Source organism: Natator depressus, chromosome 22 (genome assembly GCF_965152275.1).
Source record: "Natator depressus isolate rNatDep1 chromosome 22, rNatDep2.hap1, whole genome shotgun sequence".
Taxonomy (NCBI): domain Eukaryota; kingdom Metazoa; phylum Chordata; order Testudines; family Cheloniidae; genus Natator; species Natator depressus.
The window spans coordinates 18,839,590-18,863,820 of record NC_134255.1 but is presented as its reverse complement, the minus strand read 5'-3'; the positions used below and the strand labels follow the sequence as shown (position 1 = coordinate 18,863,820).

Genomic DNA, 24,231 nt, shown 5'->3' with positions numbered 1-24,231 from the left:
GAAACATCATATACAAAGAATGAAAAAAGTTCAAAACTAGTTCATTTAAAAGAAATTTTTTTTCTTGGTTATCATCCACCCCCACTGCTAATACAAAGGCCACCACACCAAGAATAGTGTTTGGGAAAAGCATGAATCAAAACTGATATTTTACTAATTCAAGATTTTGTTTTGCTTTAATTTTGGAGTAAATTTAGTGCTTGTGACTACACTCAGAAGTGGTGTCGGGCATGAGTTGTGCAAGATTTCATTATCCACCTCTGCCAATGCACCTTAATCTCAACCTATAGTCCCCACACAGCTCTGCCAATGCATGTCAGCCATTACCTGAGACATTCACATGATTGCAGTACAAAGTCTCTCCTTAGTAGACATTGTTGTCTGGGCCAAGCTGTGTATAATATTGTAATGGGTACATTCATCCATTAAAGTCTAGGTTAAGATGATCAAACTCATTCACTTGCAATCAAACTAAAATCTGAGCCTAGGGCTCCAGAGCTGAAAGGAAGTATAATAAGCTATTGCACCTTTCCTCCCAAGCCCTCCATCTTTGTTTGGTTTCACACAAATTCAACTGTTGAATAGTTTCATATCAAGGATGTACCATTGGCTCACTAAATCAGATCAGAGACACTAAACAAAATGGAGTTAAAAACCCCAGGTTAGCCAGTGTTGATTGCATGTCAGAAGGGTTACCTTATAAAGACTTAATTTTTTGTCTGTATTTCAGAGAAATACATCATATCTTCATGTGCAAGTTATGTTCACCCATCTCTCCCTTTGGCTACTTAAGCCTACCATAGGGTTGGACACTCTCATGAAACTAGACCATCATTAGCAAAGACACCTCACCACACCACACCTTCAGTTACGGCATAAAAAGGTTACAACTGTTTTTTAGGGCAACTGCTGCTACGTACAACTGAGCAGCAACAGCACGTTTGCAGAGGGGTTTCCACAATATTCTGTTAGTACCATCGTTAGTACCGGGATCAACGGGCTGTTAAGATTGTCCACAATAGAACTAATACCAGACAGAGAATGTGATATACAATCAGCTGGAATAGGTTGAGTACTAGTGTATTAGAGATCCTGTGAAATTTCTGCAGATGTCCATCTCCTTCCCCCACACTTCCACCCACTGCCACATACCCAGCATGTAGAACTGGAATTGAGGCAGAATGGGAGCTCCCCACGATCCTCACTTGGTATTCCTGGGAATAAATAGATTGTTGCCATTTTTTAAGATAATACTTAGTCCTGCCATGAGTTCAGGGGACTGGACTAGATGACTTCTCAAGATCTCTCACAGTTCTATGAGTCTATGATGTTTCAAGATCAACAGAGAAAGCTGCCCAAGTTCACTTTAATTTAGAGGTTTTTTTGTGAAAGTAAATTTAATAAAGACTGCCCAATGTAATTTAGTATCTTCAGTAAGACTCCAACCATTACATTTCAGAAGACAAAGTGAAAAGATACAACAATTTTGTAACAAATAGGAAGATTAAGCAGGTCTAATTTTAGTTCGTCTGTTTCCATTTTTGCTTGGTTTATCATTGCTCACCACCTCCTCTCATTAATAAAAAAAGACCAGTGTGTTAAAAGTCTCCTCTCACTTTAATTACACTCACTGGAGAGTGAAGAGCAAGTGAAGGACTCCAAATCCACATCAAAAGATCAGGAGGTCAGCCTTATTTCTATTTAAAATTTCTTGACATATCTCCTACTGTACTATGAAGAAACACTAAGAAGCGCTTTATATTGTGAGTGCTGGACCCTGCCAAAGAGCAGCTCCTAAAGTAGGACAGCCTGGGCGAGATATGGATAAAGCACAGTCTCTCAGGAACAGCAGTTCTCTAAGTGGTCCACTCAGAGTAGGACAAAAAGACCTACAATTGTTTTCCAGCAAGCTCTCAATAAAATAAGCTATTGCAATGTGAACAGGGAGAGGCATGAGTAAACCATGCAAAGTGACAACATGTAACAACTTCCAATCCTATGAGCTGAACATACCTGTGGGAGATCTGGTGGGACTTCGTACTTTGACCTCTTCATCTGAGCCAAAACCTAGGAACTGCTCATCCTGCAATGAAAGTGATTTTTAAAGTTAAAGACATGGGCATGAACTTTAAAAAATTTAACTACCATCAAAAAATTCCAGGAAATAAAATCTATTCTATAGTAAAGCTTGTTCCTTCAGCAAACTGTGGCTAAAAAGGAAATAATTTCTAGTCATGGGTGATAGCCACAGAATGCTCAAAAGAGTGGAGAGGAGAATAAACAGCACATTCAGATGAGAACGTACCTTGTACTACACAATACACTCTTCTCCACAAACTAGAGATAAAGACCTAACCCATAGGAACTACACAGTTTACCCTAAGGCAGGAGTGGGCAAACTGTGGCCCAGGGGCCACATCCAGCCCTCCAGACGTTTTAAGCTGGCCGTCGAGTTCCCACCGGCGAGCGGTGTCGGGTACTTGCCCCGCTCCAGCCAGGGAGCGGGGTCGGGTACTTGCCCCGCTCCGTGCGGCTCCTGGAAGCAGCAGCATGTGCCCGCTCCAGCTCCTACATGCAGGGGCAGCTAGGGGGCGCCGCATGCTGCCCCCACCCCAAGCGCCACCCCTGCAGCTCCAATTGGCTGGGAACTGCAGCCAGTTGGAGCTGCAGCGGCGGCGCCTGCAGACGGGGCAGTGCGCAGAGCTGCCTGGCCACGCCTCCGCATAGGAGGCGGAAGGGGGACATGCTGCTGCTTCTAGGAGCTGCTTGAGGTAAGCGCTGCCCAGAGCGCCCTCCTGCACCCCCAACCCCTCATCCCTGGCCCCACCCCAGAGGCCACACCCACAATCGGAGCCCTCACCCCCTCCTGCACCCCAACCCCCAATTTCATGAGCATTCATGGCCCACCATACATTTCCATACCCAGATGTGGCCCTGTGGCCAAAAAGTTTGCCCACCCCTGCCCTAAGGGCTTATTGGCACTGGAATGTAAGTTTTTCTTCTACAATTATACCAGTATAACTATACTGTATGTGTCCACACCACATTTTTATGCCAACTTAAACTATTTCCCTTCAGAATCACTGGGCCCACACAGCTCTGTGCTTTTGAAAAATAACCACACAGCGTTCTGGGCAAATATCCCATGGTGTAATGTTCTGCTGCAAGACCCTACACATTCTGGGATTTTTGTCATGCTGCACTGTGGAAGGTTCACTGGAACCTACTGAAATTCTGGGACATGGGCTCAAACTAAAGTCCCATGATTCCTCTCCTGTCATCCCATAATTTCAACTGTTTTTTGCAAGCCAGCACTATTTTCAAACTGCAGTCGAGGAAACACTACTGAATACCGCAATCCTGAGAATCATTAAAGAAACAAACTGTTCCACCAAATGTTTCATCATTCATACTACTGAACGGCTTTGGATGGGTTGGGAGACAGACACAGTGAGATGGCTAGATGAGGAGAAGGATGAAAAAATTGAGCTGATACTTTGGCAGGGCGCTTTCCTGTAACAGCTTCACTTGATAAAATACCATTTCTGGGTGTGGCCGTCCAGCACTGACTAGTGGGACAGGACAGTGCTGCAGAACTGGGATGACCAGCAATGGTGGCACAATGTCAGGATGCAGACAGTTAATTTCCCTAAGATCTGTGCAGAGCTCAGCACACAGGCACAATAAAAGAACACCAACATGAGAGTTCACCTCATCAGGGAGAAGCACATGGACACTGCCATCTTGAAGCTTGCCACCCCCAATTGCTGCTGCTCAGTAGCTTACCAGCTTGGTGTTGCTAGACCCAACTGTCAAGACTGTCGTCATGCTATTGAGAGTGTGCTGCTACCCCGGGGTCATAAGGCTTGCCAGCGCACAGAAGTTTATTAATGGATTGGCATGGTTGGAATTCCCAAGTTATATTGGGGCCATTGACAGGACCCATGCCAGGGTGGATTGATTTCAATCACAGTGATTTAAATCACTGATTTTACTTATGATTTAACTCAGCAAACAGGAAACCTTGACTTAAATAATTGATCTTCATCTTGTTTGGCATTTTACCTTAGTTATTTTCCTACACAAAGGTTCATTCTCATTGGCTGTTTATACTAAACATTAAAATATGTTCATTTGCAACCAAATACAGCCATTAACAAAAAGGTACCAAATTTAGTACCACTATAGCTATACATTTATTTAAGCAGTTATATAGCCTGAAATACATTTATTCAGAGTCTTAATTTTTACTTTTTTTTTTTTATTATGCAAGGAAGTGATTAATGACATTTATTAGATTTTTTTTTAAATTTGGAAACTGTGTCAAGCTGCATTTGGATGGAAAATAGAATTCAATTAAAAATGTACAAAAAGAACATTTTAAAACTGTTTTTTACTAGTTAAATAAAGCTTCCTTAAATGTGCTGGATACATAAGCAAAAAAAGTAAGTTTATCAAAACACGTTTTGCATTTAAAACTAAAAGATTTATTAAACAAAAGAAGTCATAACTGTAGTTAGTGAATTGACGGATTGAAGTCAATGGGAATTAGGCACCTAATTGGTGTAGGCATTTTTGAAGATCACCACAAGGCACCTACTTGCATCTTTAAGTGCCTAAATAACCTTGAAAAGCTTGTCTAGGTCCTTCAAGTTTTCCGAATTAGTAGATCCCATCCTCTCCTCTCCCACCTGTTTTTTATTCATAGATTTAAAGAGGAAAATAAGCTTCCTAGCTTTTTCAAACTTCCTGTTTCTGAACTTAGAATATTTTCTTCATTTGGACTAGTTAATTTATTCTGAATCTGCTTGCTAAATTGAATCCAAAAGTAACTAAGGCAAAAGCTTTCCTGCACAACAAAAACTGAAAATACTTAGACATTTGGAAAAATATAAATACCAGCATTTGCTCCACTGTAAGACTGAAAATAACAAATACATAATGCAGTACATGACATTGTGAAGTATTTATAAAGCATGAGTTGACTTCAAAAGTTAAAGATGTTTTCCCCCCTAATTCTGTATATAACTGTACCCTTCAAGTCATTCAAATTTGAGGAGGGTTCACACACTATTTAAATAATTTTAATAAATAAGAAGCTTAGGCCTTAACATAGGTTGACATAATTTCAGATTTATTTTTAAACAGTTTATTTTTAAAAAGAAAAATTCCAATTTAAATACAAAAATCTGTATTTATTTTTTAAAAATCATCAATTTTTAACCACCCTGACCCACATTCTTTGCCCCCCCACACCAGGCCTCAGAATTTGTCAACAGAAAGGGGTATTTCTCCATGGTGCAAGCCCTGGTTGATCCTTGTGCAAGGTTTACTGATATTAATGTGGGATGCTTAGGAAAGATCCATGATGCCAGGCTATTTAAAACCTCTGCCCTGAAAAAGGTAATTTTTTCTCCCAGGTCTACAGACATTAATGGTGCTGTGATTCCTCCTGTCATCTTGGGAGACGCAGCTAACCCTCTAGTTCCCTGACTTATGAAGCCTTATAGCGGACACTCGGACAGGAGACAGAAGTTGTTGACTATATTTGAGGAGCTGCTGAATGACAGTGGAAGGTGCATTTGAAAGACTGAAGGGAAGGTAGAGGTGCCTCATACCAAGGCTGGATGTTTCTGAACAATCTTTGCCTATTGGGATAAGTGCTTTTTGGTCTGTTTTGCTCATCATCTGAGAAAGCAAGCAAGAGATCCTCACCAGTGGGTGGGAGAACGAGGTGGAGAGATTTCTGTACATTATGAACAGCCAAAAAGGCTGCCTTTCCACAAGGTGCTCCAACTAGTCAGGGAAACAGGGTAAAGGGTGTGTTTTGGTCCAACTTTCAGGCCAGAGTGTACTGGTGGAAAAGTAGTGTACTGTAACCAAGAAAATGAATGAAAGGTGTTTGTGTAAAGATATTATTAGGGAGAAGCAATACCTGAATTAAATTTTTCAGTGGAGTTTTACATATTAAAAACCTTTATTGATTCATCATTATACTACAAACTTAAAACCAGTGGAACTGTGGCAGAACCATGACTAGAGTGCCAGGTGCACACAAGTTTGTGCTTAAGGGCCCACAAAAAAGCAAAAGGTAGAAGAGTAGGAACTGTTTGCTGTTCTGGGATGGAATGGTGTGGGAAGGCCCTGTCATTTGGAGAAGTGAAAAGGGGCTCCCCAGTATCCTGTGTTCTCCTCAGTGATCAGGACCAGGCTAGGCTGGGCTGGTGGCTGTGAACATAGCAACACAATGTTCTCCAGCAGAGCTGTTTGCCTCTCCTTTAGGTCCAGCATCCCTCCTCTTGAACATCCTTGTCCATGCAGTTTGTTCAGAGCCTCCAAGACTGCTGCAGGAAACCTTCCCTCCCCTCTTCTGCTTTTATGGCCCTCTGATAGAATGCAGTCATGAGGTCAGTGAACCTGTCCTTCCTTGCCCTCTTTCACTTCCTTCAGAGGTATGCCAGGCATTCAGCAGCTGATAAGATCCCTGTCTGTGAGGGCCAGAGCATTTCAGGCACTAGAAGAACAGAGAAACAGCACAAGTAGTTATTGTCCTAATACAAAATGATAAAATGTTGCTTTTTCACAATTTTAGAATGCTATTCCCAACTGCTCCATCCAGTCTGGTGTGAGTTTGGAGATAAGATGTTTTCTACCTTACTTCCCCCTTATATAGGGCCCCTGTACCAATGGGGGTGGGGGGGTTGGCTGGGGGAGCAAAAGGGAGCAGGTTAGTAATTACACGTGCACCTCTGGAGGCTATACTTACTATGGGGGATGCTACCCAAAGGTGTGTTCCCAAGAGGCAGAGAAGGATCATGTTCAAAAAGAAAATGAGCAAACCAGGAAGATACGCAGCACTGCTGTTTACCAAATTGATGCCCCCATAGCTGGTACAAGAATTGAAAGGAAGCACACCACCAATATGAGCAGCGCCAAGAAGGCTGCATTGTCTTGCAATGTATATACCAAATAGCACACTCTCTTTGCTTTAACTTCTGTTTTACAACAACTGAAGATGAGCACAGAGAGCACTGCAAAACAAACACTCATGCAGTAACTGGTTTGAACCCAAAGGGTTAACAATGCTGAATGAAAAATAAAAGTGACTACTCATTTTGAAATGCCCTTGTAGCCTAATTTTGGCAATTTACGTCATACAATGTAAAGGTGGCTAGAAGCACAAGGCCTTGATCAAACTGTGAGCCGAAGTACCTAGTCTATTACTTTTTCTCTTTCTATATCTGCTCTTACATTGTTTGGGAGGCATGTTTATTGCATTTGATGTTTTAACCCCGAAAGTGCTTCCATCTTGAATGGAGGAAGAGGTTCACCATGAAGGACAGGGAGAATCAAACAGCATGGAAAGGGGTTTAGAGAGGCAACCTATTTGACTAGTGGTTGTGTGAGTTGATAGTTAAGGGAAATAAACCCTTCTGAGCTTGAAATCTCCAGTACAGATGCCATTCTGAGCACACAGAGAGAAGAAGGGGAGCTGAGCAGGCAGGGAAGCACATAATGTCCTCCCAACACGGTGATGGTCAGCGTGGACTTGGAACAAAGTTGTTTAAATCCCTCTCTACAGTTGTATTGCAATACAGGACATAATACTTACTGGTACAACTCCATTCCTCAACAGTTTCAGGCGAGGGCCCCATTTGAGATTCAGGAGGCATCTTTGGTTCCTGGGCCTCTGGCTCAGGGTTGGGTGTGCCGAAGAGACCCTGGCTGTCTGGGAGAATCTCCTTCTGGTCGCTTGGATGCCTTCCGTGATCAACTCCAAACTGTCCAAAACTCCAGAGGTGTTCTCCTTTGCAAAAATCCAGTCCAGCTCCTCTTCATACAGGCAACTATTGGGAGCATTATAAGCAGTCCTGTTTTAGTCCATTGCATTCTTGTAGCTTTGTCGGAGGCTTCTTTGCTTTGACACAGCACTGGGCTGCGTCCCCATAGAACCGCTTTTTCCTGCATTTGTTCTGGCAGCCTCTAGTAGATCTTGGCATTCTGGTGATTGCTGCTCAGATGGGCATGGATGTGCTCCTCTCCCCAAAAGTCAAGAAAGTCCAGGGCCTCCTGATGGGATCATCCAGAAGCATGGCTGCTATAATGGGTATGTGACTCGGTTTGTTAACTTGCCATGAGCTGGAATTACAAAGAGGCACACCTGGCTGCATGCCAATATTTAAATAGAAAAAGGTAACATCCAGTCACGATGACCCCAGAGCTGTAGAGGTCCACAGGTAAACAAACAGGCCATTCCAGGTGTGAAACAATGTAGTGTGGGATAGCAATTGGAGGACTGCTAGAAGCAGTATAATCAATCCAAAACAGGGTTGCAGTCACACAAATGTTATACCTGTAATACCTCATTCTGGGATAGAGTTATGTCACTTCCTAAGCAGATTACTTAAAGCAGGTTAAGGCACAAGAAAAAAAGACGTGTGTGTGTGGACACAAGGCAGTTTATACTGAAAAAATGAAGTTATATAAAAACGTTCCTGTGTAGTCAAGGTCTAAATTTTCAGACCAAAGGAGGGCTGAATCAGAGCTGAGCTCCTACACAGAGTGAAACCTTTCCAATACAGATTTTCTGCTCTATCAGCTCCATGAATAAACAGACTTATGTTCCCTTATACTACCAGTGCCTTAAACTAGGTAATTTATAAAGTTCATGTATAAGTTTATTTGGGTAACAAGAAATGTCCTGAAGCCATGCAAATCTGACCCAGACACTTCTTGGTTAGTAAAAGACCCTCAGGCCACGTCTACACTACCCGCCGGATCGGCAGGTAGTGATCAATCTATTGGGGATCGATTTATCGTGTCTAGTGTAGACGCGATAAATCAATCCCCAATCGCTCTGCTGTCAACTCCGGAACTCCACCACGGCGAGAGGCGGAAGCAGAGTCGATGGGGCAGCCGTCGATCCCATGCCACAAGGATGCAAAGTAAGTGATTCTAAGTTGAACTAAGATACGTCAACTTCAGCTACGCTATTCTTGTAGCTGAAGTTGCGTATTTTAGATTGATTACCCCCCCCCGCCCCCGTGTAGACCAGGCCTTAGGTTTGTCCAAGTCTCCTCCTGACAACTACCCACCCCTATGAAAATGGAACTTACCACATCCCCTAAAGTGAACAAGGAAGCAAACACTGATCCTTATGAACATTGCAAGTTATCATCCAGTATCCAACTGAGAAAACTAAATTGGAAAAAAACCGCAAAAAGCCATCTTTGATATACCCTCCCACTGCCAAGATCCTGGACCCATTCCATCCATGTTTCAGGCCAGGACATGAAACAGAAGTGGCATTAGTCATGCTTATGGATGATCTTTTGTCCCATGACAGAAGAAGGTGTCTATGCTTATATTATTAGATCTTTGAGTTCCTTGTCACTGTACACCACAGTGTACTACTAACCCACCCTGAAGAGGTATATGGGGTTACTAGGAAAACAGTGAGTTATAAGTAATCCCTTCTTACAGATCACACTTGGAGGGTGGTGATGGACAACTTATCCTCCCTTATCAGAGCGCTCGCCTACAGAGTCCGTCAGACCTGTACATTAGTACCCAATCTATTCAACAACTTCATTAACCTTATTTGGGAAAATCATGACTTAAACATCAATACATAGATGACACCCAGGTCTTTTACTCATTGACATGGTTAGCCCCATCACCCAACTATTCCCATCACTGTTTGAGATCACCAAATGGAAGAAAAGCAGCTGGTGGAAACTAAATTCAACAATCAGAAGTGGGAAGTCTTAAATATTCTGAAGAGCTAGCTACTATACACCTTCCCATTCTTGAGCAAGCATGGACACAAATAGGCAACTCAGTCCACAGCCTCAAAGTTCTTCTGGATTCATCCCTGTTTCTCGACATTCAAATAACTACAGCTGCTGAAACCATCTTTCACCAAGAAGATAGTAGTACCCTGTTGTCAGAAAAAATTCTGGCTATAGCAATCCACCCCTTTGTGGCTCCCAGACTGGATTACTGCAATTTACTTACTCAGAAATGAGTGCTGCAGCTCAAATACCAGGCCACCTGAGGGATATCAGCCATGGAAACGCACATCGCTCTTGTGCTCCACTCAGATTGCTTTATCGTAAGGCAGTGGTTCTTAACCCACAGCGCAATCAGCACACAGCTGTGGCCCATGTAACATCCTCAGGGCCATACAGGTAATATATATATTGTGTGGATACAGCCCACTTAACACACACAGAGCTGCATATACGGCCCACAATGGTAAATAGATTGAGAACCACTGTCGTAAGGCATCAAGTTACAGGACAGCAGTCCTCATCTTTAAGGTCCTCCATAGCAATGGACCAAGTTACCTACAGAAGCACCACTTGCTAAGCGACCAAGATCTCTATCAACAGCTACACTTCAAAGAAACTGTCAACCTCAAGCGTAATATATCTGAAAACTAAGGACAGAGCTTTCTCAGCAACTGGCCCAAAATTACAGAACTTTTTTCCAGAGATGCTTTTATTTTAGTATTTTTCTTGGGAAAAAAAAAATTTTTTTTTTAAAAAGAATGACCACAACTCTCACTGCCTTCAGAATAAAATGCATGACTTATTTCTTCAGCCTAGCCTTTCTACAACTGCAGCAGAAAAAAGATAGGAGAAAAAAGGAGGGGAGGGGCAACTGACTAAAACACAAGCGAACCAGAGTTGGGCTAAATCTATGTTTGGATGGGAGACAACTGAGGAATACCTAGATGCTGAAATAAAGGCTGTCAGTGATTCAGTAGATGGTACTCCTTTTTGAAAAGTGCAAAAACAATACTCCAACATGGCTTGGGGCACTGTGCTGCTAAGGCAGACTTTTTGGACAACATATTAAACAAAAGCCCTATTCACTTGGGGTAATTAAAGATTTCATGGTACATTTCATAAGCGTAGCATGTTGATCCAGATGTCCTAGCCAAATTTCAACTTGGGCAATTACATTTCCCTCCCTAAAGTTCCTCTACAGTTTAAAATGATGTGGCACTCTCTACTTCCTGTCTTAAACTACTATGTATTGTTGTATGGTGTAATATTACACCTCAGAGATGGCTGTCGTGACCCTCAATGTACAGTTTCTATAACAGTTTAAGTTTGTAAAGAGCTCTGAGATTCTTCTGGGTAAGAGGTACTACAAAAATGTAAGTGATTAAAAATAAAAGGTAGCAACTCCAATCAAATCACAGAAAAGAAAAATTCTAACCATGCCAGTACAGTACCCGACAGGCCAGTCACTGAATTAGCTTGGGCCACCTCTTAATTTTCAACTTTGCTTGATCAGGAAGACAAGATGAACCAACAGCAAAGCTTTTTTCTTGTGTCTATGGTGCAACATTTTGCCTGAAAACAACACAAAACCTTCCTAAGTTTGTGCCTTACATATGAAGGAAACACACTTTCCTCCTCCATTTTTTGCAGCGTAGGCAACAAAACCCAGTTGCAACCACTGAAGCATCAGTGTCTGAGTTTTTGCTGAAAGGCTGTCAAACCAGTTGTTTACAGCTACCGTATGCTACTAACCTGCTTAACTGTTATTCTCAGTAGGAAATATTTGAAAAAAATCTGTATAAACTGATTGCTGAATGTGACCAATACATACTAATCTATGTTCTTAGGGCCAAATTTTGCCCTTGGACACAAGCATATAACATCAAATGACTTGAATGTGAGATGCATACATATCTGAGGTCAGAAATTGGCCCAACATGCATGCTTTTACTCCAAGAGGCAGACTCCAGATTATATCTATTTGACATAGAAATGGGACAGGGTGAATTAAGGCAATCCAGAGCTCTAGGCACAACATGACACTAAAAGTGGTGGTGGCAGGGACCCCACTTCTAGAGAGGCAGAAGCACAGGGCTCCCTTCTCTCATCAGGAGTCCCCTATATCCTCTGTAAAGGCAGGAGTCCCCTCTTCCCCCTGGAGAGGTAGAGGTGGCAGCCACAACCCCATATTTAGCCCAGAATATGGCATGTACCTGCTTGAGATGGGTTGACTGGGCCTGCTGCACTTTTCTCCTGCCATATACAAGTCCTACAGTTTCATGGCGGTGTTGGTCTGGCCTCCCACAAAGTGCGTCTGAGAGTTAACACCATACTGAGATGCATGTAGCACGTCACACATCCCAGTTACTCTCTCAGGCTGTGTGCAAACATCACTAGATCCGTTGCACTTAGTTCACGTTAACAAGCTTCTACTTACAACCATAAGAGCTAGAGATTTTGTTTTTTCTTCTTTATGCTATAGGCTCTTGATGGGTATTTTAAGAAACTCTTCTGCACTAAACATAGTCAGCCTAGAAGATCTTTAATCTCTCAAAATCTTCTGTAAAAAGCTAAATCAGCGTCAAAGCTTAAGTGATCTCTGTATTCTGTCTACAGTCACCAGGAATTACATTTTTAAGTTGCCATTTATTACCCAGTTACAGAGTTTGCAATGGGAAAAGTCTCCCTACATGTCTTCACACAAGTTAGAACATGAAAGGCATGTGGGGGTTAACTCGATAAAATATTTCTGGAGTCTGTGTGTTTTAACTCCTTCAGTAGCTGAAACATCCTTCAGCAAGACAAAGAAAGGTCCAACTAAAGGCCATCTCATAATAATGTAGTAAAGAACTGGACAGTTTACAGAATACTACGCAATTTTCTGAACAAAAGCCCGTTCAAAATTTCGAACCAAAATGTGTTCCATTGAGTTGTCTCTTTAAAAATAATTATGCAAATTAATAATAATTTGTATAAATTCTTACTACTGGCTACTCTAAGAATAAAGTAAGATTTAAGTGAATATTTAAAGGTAAAGAAATTCTTTCCTGCCTGGCAAAAATTGCCTCTGATTTTCAATGCTCTAATTAAATACAAAAAAAGTCACTGCATTCTGCTTTCTGTGTTGTTCTCATGGAATAAGGTGGCAATCTATGCATTTCACAGACCTCTGGGGATTTACCAACAAATACACAGGGGCACACTGGTAAATCCATGAACTGCAATACTAATATGAGCTGCAAAGACAGGTAAATAATGCAAATTATATCCAGAAAGAGAAGGCCCAACACAAAATTTAGATTTCTTAGTTTCAAAAATCTGTTATATCTAAACATGGACTCAATGCTAGAAAGATATGTTTAGCTCTGATTATGCTGACATTCAAATTTATTTATAACATCTGTATAGGCCCCAAAGTAGCACTGGAATACCAGACTGCCACATAGAAATACAATTCTCTGTATTTTATGTTAAAGCACACACACACACACACAGACAGTATGACTGGGGGGAAAGGGAAGACAAGAGAAATTGCTAGTTTTTCACCACTACACATTCTCTTTCCAGTGCTGTGGCGCTGATGCCAGGGGAAAGGGGAAAGGGAAAAGGAAAAACACTGGGGGAAAAAGAAACACAAAGCTCAACCACTTTCTTCTACAAATACACATCAAATACATTGTCAAAAATATAAAGACAAAATTTATTTAAAGATCTAGTTACTGTTTTACCGAAAGAGAAAAAACATGGGTTTTATGCCTAAATTTAAAGTAGATTTTAGATTAATAGAATTAAACTGAAATCCAAGCAGAGCGGTGAAAGGAATGCTGCAGAAGTGCATCACTCAGGGGCTCATATTTTGCACACAGCACTGCAATGAGCAATAGCCTTGTCATGTCTCTTCTGCCACTCCCCTTGAACACGTGGGGCTCACTGCAAGATGTAAACAATGTTACACAGAACTGACTTAGAAAGGATTAATACTTGCAGTGGGGGGAGGGAGGGGAGGGAAGTGTTCTACTAAACTGACAAAAGGAGTGGGTGTTGAAAATCTACATATTCAACTCCATCAAATATTTTAGCATGTGTTTATGCTCTCCAAACAGAGAGAGAGAGAGAGAGAGAGAGAGAGAGAAAGTGCAAGCACAGAAAAATCACAAGCTACATATGATCAGTTACATTCCAAAACCTATCCCAAAGAGCCATTTGTCCCAAATACATTTTCCCTGATTTAAGGCTGCCAAGAACATAGATACACAGCATTTTCAAACAAACTGTAGCCTAGTACTAAGTGCAGGCAAGAAACCACTGATGCTTATTCTTTACAGACCAGAGCTCCCAAATCCTTGAAGTATTTACAGAGTCCTTTAGATCGAAGTTGTTGACAAACATGAAGGCAGATAGGTAAGTAATATATCCATTTTACAGATAGGCGAAGTGTGGCATCATGATGGTAAAGGACATGCTCAAGATGAAAATAAGTTTCTGCCAGATCCAAGAATAGAACTCAAGAGTCCAGACTCCCAACCTTTCCTCTGAACACTAGTCTATATTCCTTTCCAATTTCAGATAAGAGCCCTTGTCCTCCAGACCAGCAATGTTTCCACAATTCCCTTCCTTCTTTCCCTTCCTATGTCAATTTAGTTTCACTTTCTACCTCAAGATCCCCATTAACCCTCTTCCCCTGCAGTTGCCTCAGTTCCTTTCCCTGGAGGCTAGTTTAGCAACGACTCCCAATAGCAAGGGTCCACTACTTCCCCCATCCCCAATATTCCCTGCCCACAAAGCTTTGATCCAGTACTACTTTATGTCATTTCTGGCCTCCCACTCACCTCAGCAATCCAAATTGTGTCCTATTTGTCCCCACTTTTTCCATCCCAGCCACCTACAGTAGAACACCTCCTCCTGTAAAGCACCACCACAACAAACTATGGATTGAAGGCACAGAGGCTGTGTCTTGGAACTGAAGGTGCACAGCTACAAGTTGCTGGGTGGGAAAGAATTTCTTATCCAACAGCAATAGGTTGTACAGCTAAGATGAAGAAAAAGAATGAGAATGGAACAACAATGGACCAAAGCTCTGAGGAAAGGAGACTGGGCAGGTTTCAATAGGTGGAGAACTCTATGCCATGCAGAACCCTGTCATAACAGTGGTATAATGGAAGTGGAGCTCTCCAAATACATGATCCTGAGGACCACTTTTTAAGACTTTTTTAAAAAAAAACAAACAAACCAGCTCACTTGGCAGTCTCTGAGTCTCCCCACTGACTGGTTCTCAATATTTTATTCTGCAATGTACCTGGAAGGACTATGAACACAATAGTTCATGGCCTACAGTTCAAGAACCATTGATATAGAAACAGTAGAATTGGACAAAAACATAGTTCTTGCTAGCACAGTTTCAACCATACAGTGAACAGAGCTAAAGATAACTATTTTAAGACTCATGAGAATAGCTATACTTCAAGGACTCAACTTTCAATGAGCTATTTTAAAACTGGGGGGAAAAAAAAACAGAAAGGAGGTCTTACTGACTTTTGCTCTGATACAATCCAGTGTGGTTTGCCCATCAGGAAACTATGCAAGAAGCATACCACAATACAAAACACAATGTAAATGCACAAAAGTATTTGCAGAAAAAAAGCAATAAGTACAAAGATTTATTTACATTATTCAACAGAAGACTATGCCCAACCACAAAGGCAAATAAATTCAGTTTAAGCTAAAATACCAAACCTTATACCAAACCCAAACTGCCTGGCAATTGTAGCATATATGGCATGTAAAGTCATTCTCTTTTGGTAAACCATTACAAGTCCCAAACAGGGTGAGACACCTAATAGCATTAAATACTGTGTTATTTGAACACTCTTAATTTAAGAGCATAAGAGCGGCCATACTGGATCAGACCAAAGGTCCACCCAGCCCAGTATCCTGTCTACCAACAGTGGCCAATGCCAGGTGCCCCAGAGGGAGTGAACCTAACAGGTAATGATCTCTCTCCTGCCATCCAACTCCACCCTCTGACAAACAGAGACTAGGGACACCTTTCCTTACCCATCCTGGCTAACAGCCATTAATAGACTTAACCTCCATGAATTTATCCAGTTCTCTTTTAAACCCTGTTATAGGCCTAGCCTTCACAACCTCCTCAGGCAAGGAGTTCCACAGGTTGACTGTGCACTGAGTGAAGAACTTCTTCCTTTTATTTGTTTTAAACCTGCTACCCATTAATTGCATTTGGTGGCCCCTAGTTCTTATATTATGGGAACAAGTAAATAACTTTTCCTTATTCACTTTCTCCACACCACTCATGATTTTATATACCTCTATCATATCCCCCCTTAGTCTCCTCTTTTCCAAGCTGAAAAGTCCTAGCCTCTTTAATCTCTCCTCGTATGGGGCCCGTTCCAAACCCCTAATCATTTTAGTTGCCCTTTTCTGAACCTTTTCTAATGCCAGTATATCTTTTTTGAGATGAGGGGACCACATCTGTACGCAGTATTCAAGATGTGGGTGTACCATGGATTTATATAAGGGCAATAAGATATTTTCCGTCTTATTCTCTCTCTTTTTTAATGATTCCTAACATCCTGTTTGCTTTTTTGACTGCCGCTGTTCACTGCGTGGACGTCTTCAGAGAACTATCCACGATGACTCCAAGATCTTTCTCCTGATTAGTTGTAGCTAAATTAACCCCCATCATATTGTATGTATAGTTGGGGTTATTTTTTCCAATGTGCATTACTTTACATTTATCCCCATTAAATTTCATTTGCCATTTTGTTGCCCAATCACTTAGTTTTGTGAGATCTTTTTGAAGTTTTTCACAGTCTGCTTTGGTCTTAACTATCTTGAGCAGTTTAGTATCATCTGCAAACTTTGCCACCTCACTGTTTACCCCTTTCTCCAGATAGTTTATAAATAGGTTGAATACGATTGGTCCTAGGACTGACCCTTGGGGAACATCACTAGTTACCCCTCTCCATTTTGAAAATTTACCATTTATTCCTACCCTTTGTTCCCTGTCTTTTAACCAGTTCTCAATCCACGAAAGGATCTTCCCTCTTATCCCATGACAACTTAATTTACATAAGAGCCTTTGGTGAGGGACCTTGTCAAAGGCTTTCTGGAAATCTAAGTACACTATGTCCACTGGATCCCCCTTGTCCATGTTTGTTGACCCCTTCAAAGAACTCTAATAGATTAGTAAGACATGATCTCCCTTTATAGAAACCATGTTGACTTTTGCGCAACAATTTATGTTCTTCTATGTGTCTGACAATTTTATTCTTTACTATTGTTTCAACTAATTTGCCCGGTACTGACGTTAGACTTACCAGTCTGTAATTGCCAGGATCACCTCTAGAACCCTTCTTAAACATTGGTGTTACATTAGCTATCTTCCAGTCACTGGGTACAGTAGCTGATTTAAAGGATAGGTTACAAACCATAGTTAGTAGTTCCGCAATTTCACATTTGAGTTCTTTCAGAACCCTTGGGTGAATGCCATCTGGTCCCGGTGACTTGTTACTGTTAAGTTTCTCAATTAATTCCAAAACCTCCTCTAGTGTCACTTCAATCTGTGACAATTCCTCAGATTTGTCACCTACAAAAGATGGCTCAGGTTTGGGAATCTCCCTAACATCCTCAGCCGCGAAGACTGAAGCAAAGAATTCATTAAGTTTCTCCACGATGCCTTTATCGTCTTTAAGTGCTCCTTTTGTATGTCGATCGTCCAGGGGCCCCACTGGTTGTTTAGCAGGCTTCCTGCTTCTGATGTACTTAAAAAACATTTTGTTATTACCTTTTGAGTTTTTGGCTAGCTGTTCTTCAAACTCCTTTTTCGCTTTTCTTATTACATTTTTACATTTAATTTGGCAGTGTTTATCCTCCTTTCTATTTACCTCACTAGGATTTGACTTCCACTTTTTAAAAGATGACTTTTTATCTCTCACTGCTTCTTTTACATGGTTGTTAAGCCATGGTGGCTCTTTTTTAGTTCTTTTACTGTGTTTTTAAATTTGGGGTATACATTTAAGCTGAGCCTCTATTATGGTATCTTTGAAAAGTGTCCATGCAGCTTGCAGGGATTTCACGCTAGTCACTGTACCTTTTAATTTCTGTTTAACTAACTGCCTCATTTTTGCATAGTTCCCCTTTGTATGTTGTTTTTAAATAACACTAAAAATCTAATCATAAACATATGAAACACTCCTGTAATGTTCTGAGAAGGAAAAAGCCAAAACTGTACAAATCCAGCCTCCATGAAAATATACAAGACCCAGCCTGTCAAGAAGTGCTGAAGGACACAACCCATAACTTTATAATAGCTCCTTTTGTTTCAGTGGTGTTTCTGTCCACTAAAAGTCCTTGCAAAATTCCATCCTTGATGGAAACATCCTTAATACTAACTTTTATTTAAAGCTCTCACTCCTGTGATTGGAAATAATTCATAAAAATCACTAAGGGGCAAGATGTAAGGTAACACACTACACTGCTCTGGAGTAAATCCTTTCACCCACCTAGTGCTGAACTACATGAATGGTTCATACCTTTTCTTATTTTCTGATTCAGAAAAGGTGAGAGCTGTTGATTTCTAATTTCATATAATAAATTCCATAAAAACTGCCTTTGAATCAGATTTTGCATGTATCTCTTCTTAAAACAGCCACTTTCAAGGTGATAAAGTCAGATTTTCCAGCCTCCATTTTGGTTCAGAGACCTATTTGGCCATTTGCTTAACTGGCTCCTTCCTTGAAAGTGGGACAAGTATCATATCTTGTAAGAATCCAGCATACATGTTACAGGCCAACCATAAAGCCAATAACCTCTGTGTTCTGATGTAGATGGTGAGTCACTAAGACGACAAAGAATTTTAATACTTTTTCAGCACTCACCTCAAAGGGCAGAATTTTGTGCGTCTGCTAATGACCTTAGGCTGAGATTTCAGACTACATAACCTAAACTGTATTAAAGACAAATGAACATGCAATTGGGAGAAGACACCAAAGAAAAACCCAAAAGCTACAGGAAATGCTGTAGTGACTCAATATGCAGCCCTCTTCTCAGGGTCGGTACTGTAATGGTGCCCTCACTAGGATGCTGTGTGGCATGCTACTTGGCCAAATCCAACTCTCATTTTTATACTCTGCCTATCAAAGTTTCCCTAGTAGAGATTTAATTGGATACATTACTCTTCACTTCCCCTCCCCCCTTTAAAAGTTATTGTGCAGTATGACTACCATAAAGTGGCTACTATATTTATATTTCAGCTGAGGATGAAGCGGTCCTTAGGCTCATATAAATACTTTGTAATCCTTAACAAACATAACTTTTTGGGGGGGTGAGCAGGAATGACCAATTTTGGCTTATTAAACTGTCCTTTTACCAGCAATAATTCCATAATTATCACCCTTTTGCTGAATTCCTAAGCCTGGCCATTAAAAATAAGTAATTTCAACTCATATTTTCAGAAGACCAACCAGACCCCTTAAATCATTTAATTCCTGCTAGAAAACTACTCTGAGAAAGAAGGGAGACGTTGCAATAATACAACCCAGAAAGTACAATCATCAAAATATACTGACATTCAAATCTGCTTTTTGTTTCTCAATTCCTTGTTGTAGGTGTTGTTTATGAGTTGGTGTCATCTTCCCTGTCAACAGAAAGAAGCCAGAAAGAACAAAGAAATGCTATACTGATCTAAAAGCCAGAACTACTAAGAACAGTATTAAGAAACATCCATGGGTATCCTGTGCATCACAATACGAAGACAATAATTCTCTGCCTTGAAGAATTTATTCCTCAACTCAAAAGATCACAGTTGCAGGCACATTTCTTTGCAAGATCACTTCTATTGTGTGTATATTGGAAATCTTTGAAGGTGGGGCTTCAGAGAAAAGAAGAGAAACTATAAATGCCTGTTAAAACACCTGAGTTCCCTTCTTTCTGGTAGAGAAGAAGGTCAATATAAATGTTTAAGGATATTTATCCACAGACCAAAGATTCAGAGGGCCCACAACGTAGTTTAATAATAATAATATCAGGCAACTTACCTTCATGAGAGAAAGACTAGTTTTCAGAAGGCAATCCTTTACGTTATATGCAAAGTTTGAAAGGAAACCAAACAAGGAAAAAAAAAGCAGAATTCCTGGATTAAAAAATAATTTGCATATTTACTTGCACATTGTGGGTGTATTTGTTTAGAGTCTTGAAAGTCATTTCCAATAATATTCACCTTCAAGTTTTTTTATGGATAAAGATATGGTTGCAGACACATATCAGAGCCTTGAGTACATAGTACCTATTATGAATTTTAGCTAACAAAACCCCTCTAATGTTAGAAACCAGCAAATGCAGAGTTAAGGCTGCACTTCTCAAACAAGAGAAACAAACTACTTTAACTGCCTCTGTGGAAAACCAGCCTAGCATATTCCCTTCTTTGCATGTAGAGTATCAAAAACATACACCAGAGCAAACTGATTTTACAATTTATTTTTTTAATTGGAAACAGGTTTCCAATACTAAGGTGATGATTTGTCCCCATACTAACATTTGTTCTTTTCACTTAAGAGTTCTAATGGGATGATCTAGACATATAATATTTACATATGGAGACATGCTAGCTCTATATCTAATGATACTTGGATAACTGGCTGGCACATAAAATCATAGAACCAAATCTTGTGAGGCAATGAATGTACTCAGCACCTTACAGGATCAAGGTCCTTAATGAAAAAGGATTGCCTTCAGCATCTGTGCTGTCTGCACAAAAAGATACCGTAAAATTCTTGTATGAATGATGAAAAAAGCCATAAGCAATCCAACCACCATACAATTAAAATGAAGGTATTACAGGTATTTTTTAAATCAAAGAAAAAATAAAAACGTTACAGATGAATAACATATTTCTTACTTTTTTTTTTCAGAGCATTGTTTCTGGGGCTGAGTTAAAGACTTACCTGAGAAATGCAACTCCTCCTCATTTCATGAGTTTCTAATGTATGAAGGTTCCACCCACCCTAAAGTTTTTGAAAGGCAACTTGTATTCAAACCCATGACCCACATGCACAACCTTTGCTTCACCTTAAAGGTAGAGGGGGGGTGTGTGTATAAATTTCCTTAATTCCCTACTAGTCTTAACATAGGATTTAGCAGAGAATTCAGATTAGGAAAGGTAGAAGCTTCTCCCAACGCCTTCCCTCAGTTCTGCAGAAGGGGAGCCCAGCTCCTGCAACCTTTAAGAGTTGGGCTTCACCTGGGTAAACACATCAACTTCCTAGTAAGTCTGATGAGGCTCATCCAGGGCTCCCACACAATTACTCTGCACACTGCGAGACACCGCCACCCCCAACCTTATGCTTGTGCAGCATCTCATAACACCTAAAAGCTTGAGGGGTATTTGGGGAAGATGGGCCATCAGGTGCCCGAGGGAGGTTGGGCTTTTGATGAAATCTGCAAGAAGCAGAGAGGATTAGGTAAAGGAGCTGAGAACCTCCTGGGGCTCATCAAAAGGAAGTCCTGATGCTACAAACCAGAGAAGGCACACTGAGTGGAATAGGGAAGAAAGTTTTAATGCTTTCCATTGTCTTCTTAAGATCCTTCCTTAAGATCCTAACACATCTCTCTCCACCACCAGTCACTGAGTCTCTGGTTCAAAAGGGCATGAGGTAGAGGGGATGGAGGGAAAGGGTGCCTTGCTGGAGAATACTGGAATAAAGCGAGGAAGACAGTGGTTCAAATGAGGAGGCAGAGTTGAGGAATTCAGAGTGTAGCAGAAGACAAATGGCTCCTAGAACTCCCCCCCTCAATTTGCCTCCCTATGGTCTGCAACAGAAGCAAATCTCCTATGAGTCATTAGAAGGGACCCCAACTGCTGCAGTCCACATAAAGTCTGTCAGGTGGAAAAGGGAGAGAAGCATTAAATATTCCCTCTATGTTCTCTTCCTGAACACTTCCCCCTCACTTTGTGTTTCTAAGAGAGGAGTGCAGGGAGAGGAGCAGATGCCTTGGTAAAGAGAATGAGGAGACAACTAGGAATAGAGCTGTCACAGTGAGGAGAAAGCACTGTATTTTCCACTGAATGCATCCGATGAAGTGAGCTGTAGCTCACGAAAGCTTATGCTCAAATAAATTTGTTAGTCTCCAAGGTGCCACAAGTCCTCCTTTTCTTTTTGCGAATACAGACTAACACGGCTGCTACTCTGAAACCACTCAGGAATGTAGCAAGAAAAGGCAGGGCAGGAGGAAAGAACTAATGTTTTCTACCTTCTCCATCTGAGAAATTTCCTGTCGGTTTTTAAAGGGTATTCCTTTCTCTGGGCTACAGAAGACTATTAGAGCATCTATCTCAGGAAAGGGGGAAACTAAGTGAGAACCTGGCTGACAGAGGGGGAGGTGATTGAGGGGCATTATTATTTACAATTTGTATTTCAAATGAATTCTGCCTAGGCAAGGAAAGCAGGTGGAAGTGGTTTTTTTACATGAAAGCATAGGTTTCAAGCAGTCATTTGACATGCTATACCAATACCAACAGAGTCTATGATTGCTAACGATGGTTCCAATTTTTTTTAAGTTGGATATTAATTAATAAGACCGTGTTGCTGTGCACTAGATCTGAGCCAGTGGAATATTATAATAGCATCTAGTTCTTATATAGCACTTTTCATCAGAAGATCTCAAAGCATTTTACAAGGTGGATATGTATCACTATCCAGTTTTACAGATGGAGAACTGAGGCACGGAGGGACTGTGACTTTCCCAAGGTCATCCAGAAGACCAGAAACAGAGTCAGGAATACAACTCAGGTCTCCTGAGACCAAGTGCAGTGCGCTACCTACTAGGTTTTATATTATATACATTTTACTGCAAACTGACAGCTTTTTGAACTCTGGAGAACATCTCTGGTTCTAGGATGCCATAACTCAGGAACTCATCCAATTTACTTCATATTTTGCAGCAATCATTTTGAAGCAGATGTGACTGTTCTGAGGGTATGGGTGGGGGGGGGGGACGGGACGACTGACAAAAAAATTCTAACAGAAAAGACAGCTACCTTTTCTGTAACTGGTGTTCTTCGAGATGTGTTGCTCATGTCTATTCTACACCCTGCCCTCCTTCCCCTCTGTCAGAGTTGTCTGGCAACAAGGAACTGAGGGTGGGGGGAGTGCACAGATCCCCTTATACCACGCCAGGCAGGTGCCACTCCAGGGGTTGCGGGGGTCACTCCTCCCCTACAGGTACTGCTAGGGGAAAAACTTCCGGCACCGGTGCACGTGGCGAGCATGCACACCTATTGTGGAATACACATGAGCAATCACTCGAAGAAGAAACTCAGTTACAACCTTAACTATGGAATGACTTTGTCTCTCCATAATTCAGTTAACTTTGACTATTCATAATGTTTTTATTCATTCTGTTAACAGACATTCTATGATGATTTTGTAATCTGCAGGTCATAAATCAACAAACTGGAACAATTCCTACAATTGTGCACCCTAGTCAATTCAGAATTGGGATTCAGACTATTTTTAAGTTGAGAGCTCTGTTAACCCAGTTCTCCAAAAGGATGAACCAATTCTGGATTTGACCCAATATCCTAGAGATTACTCTTTCTTTCTTATTTCATACCAGGCAGTTACTAGAACTGCCTGCTGGAGTACCTTCAATAAAAAGGTTGTTTTCTTCACAAATAATTCTTTCTGCTTCATTTGCACTTGAAAGAGGTGTGGCCACACCTGTCAATCATGCTTGTAAGTGGCCTGTTCATGACAATACCACCACTGATGGACAAGAAGTAATAATGATCTATCCAGGTAGTCTGGTAACTGATCAGAGATGAAAGTACCAAGGCAGCTGTTGAAATCCCAACATGCATGTGGAAGGCTGGAATGCTGAATCAGTTAAAGATATGACAGGTATTGACATTCCATCCTGAGTAGACTGAAGCATGAACACAATCTCTCTAGTTATCTTAATGTAAGTTACCATAAAGCATAACAGGGTGATTAAAAACATCATGATTTAAAACATGACCTCATTTACCTGAGAAAGCATAATGCAACACAAAAACGTCACTTGGGAAAATAAAAAAAGGAGGAGAACAGGCTAGTCCCTCCAGTATGACAAGGAAACAAAAAGCCCAATGGCACAGACAGGGTGCAGCATCCCCTAAATCTAGAGGGCAGAAATACATTGAAACTCTCCCATCAAAATATTACAGACTATCTAGATGGTTCATAGGTTAAAGTTCTTACTCAATGGACAAAATCTTTTCACTACAACCAGTGTAATTCAACCACAGAAAATCATATTCAAATCTTTATGATGATGAATTAGCAGACCACTTTAGTAAGACTTTGGAGCAACATTACAGCATTTTCCAAAGTTGTTCTATCTAAAGATTTAATAAGGAATTCTGATTTTTAAAATGGGTTTC

General features: G+C 40.9%; 1 protein-coding gene across 1 annotated transcript in view; it reads right to left on the bottom strand.

Annotated features, from left to right (window-relative positions):
- Nucleotides 1-24,231, bottom strand: part of KMT2A (lysine methyltransferase 2A) — an 81,562-nt gene that overhangs the window by 49,806 nt on the left and 7,525 nt on the right. Inside the window, exon 2 of the mRNA XM_074936764.1 lies at nucleotides 2,014-2,083. The gene's annotated coding sequence lies outside the window, so the exon portion shown is untranslated. The remainder of the gene's footprint in view (nucleotides 1-2,013; nucleotides 2,084-24,231) is intronic.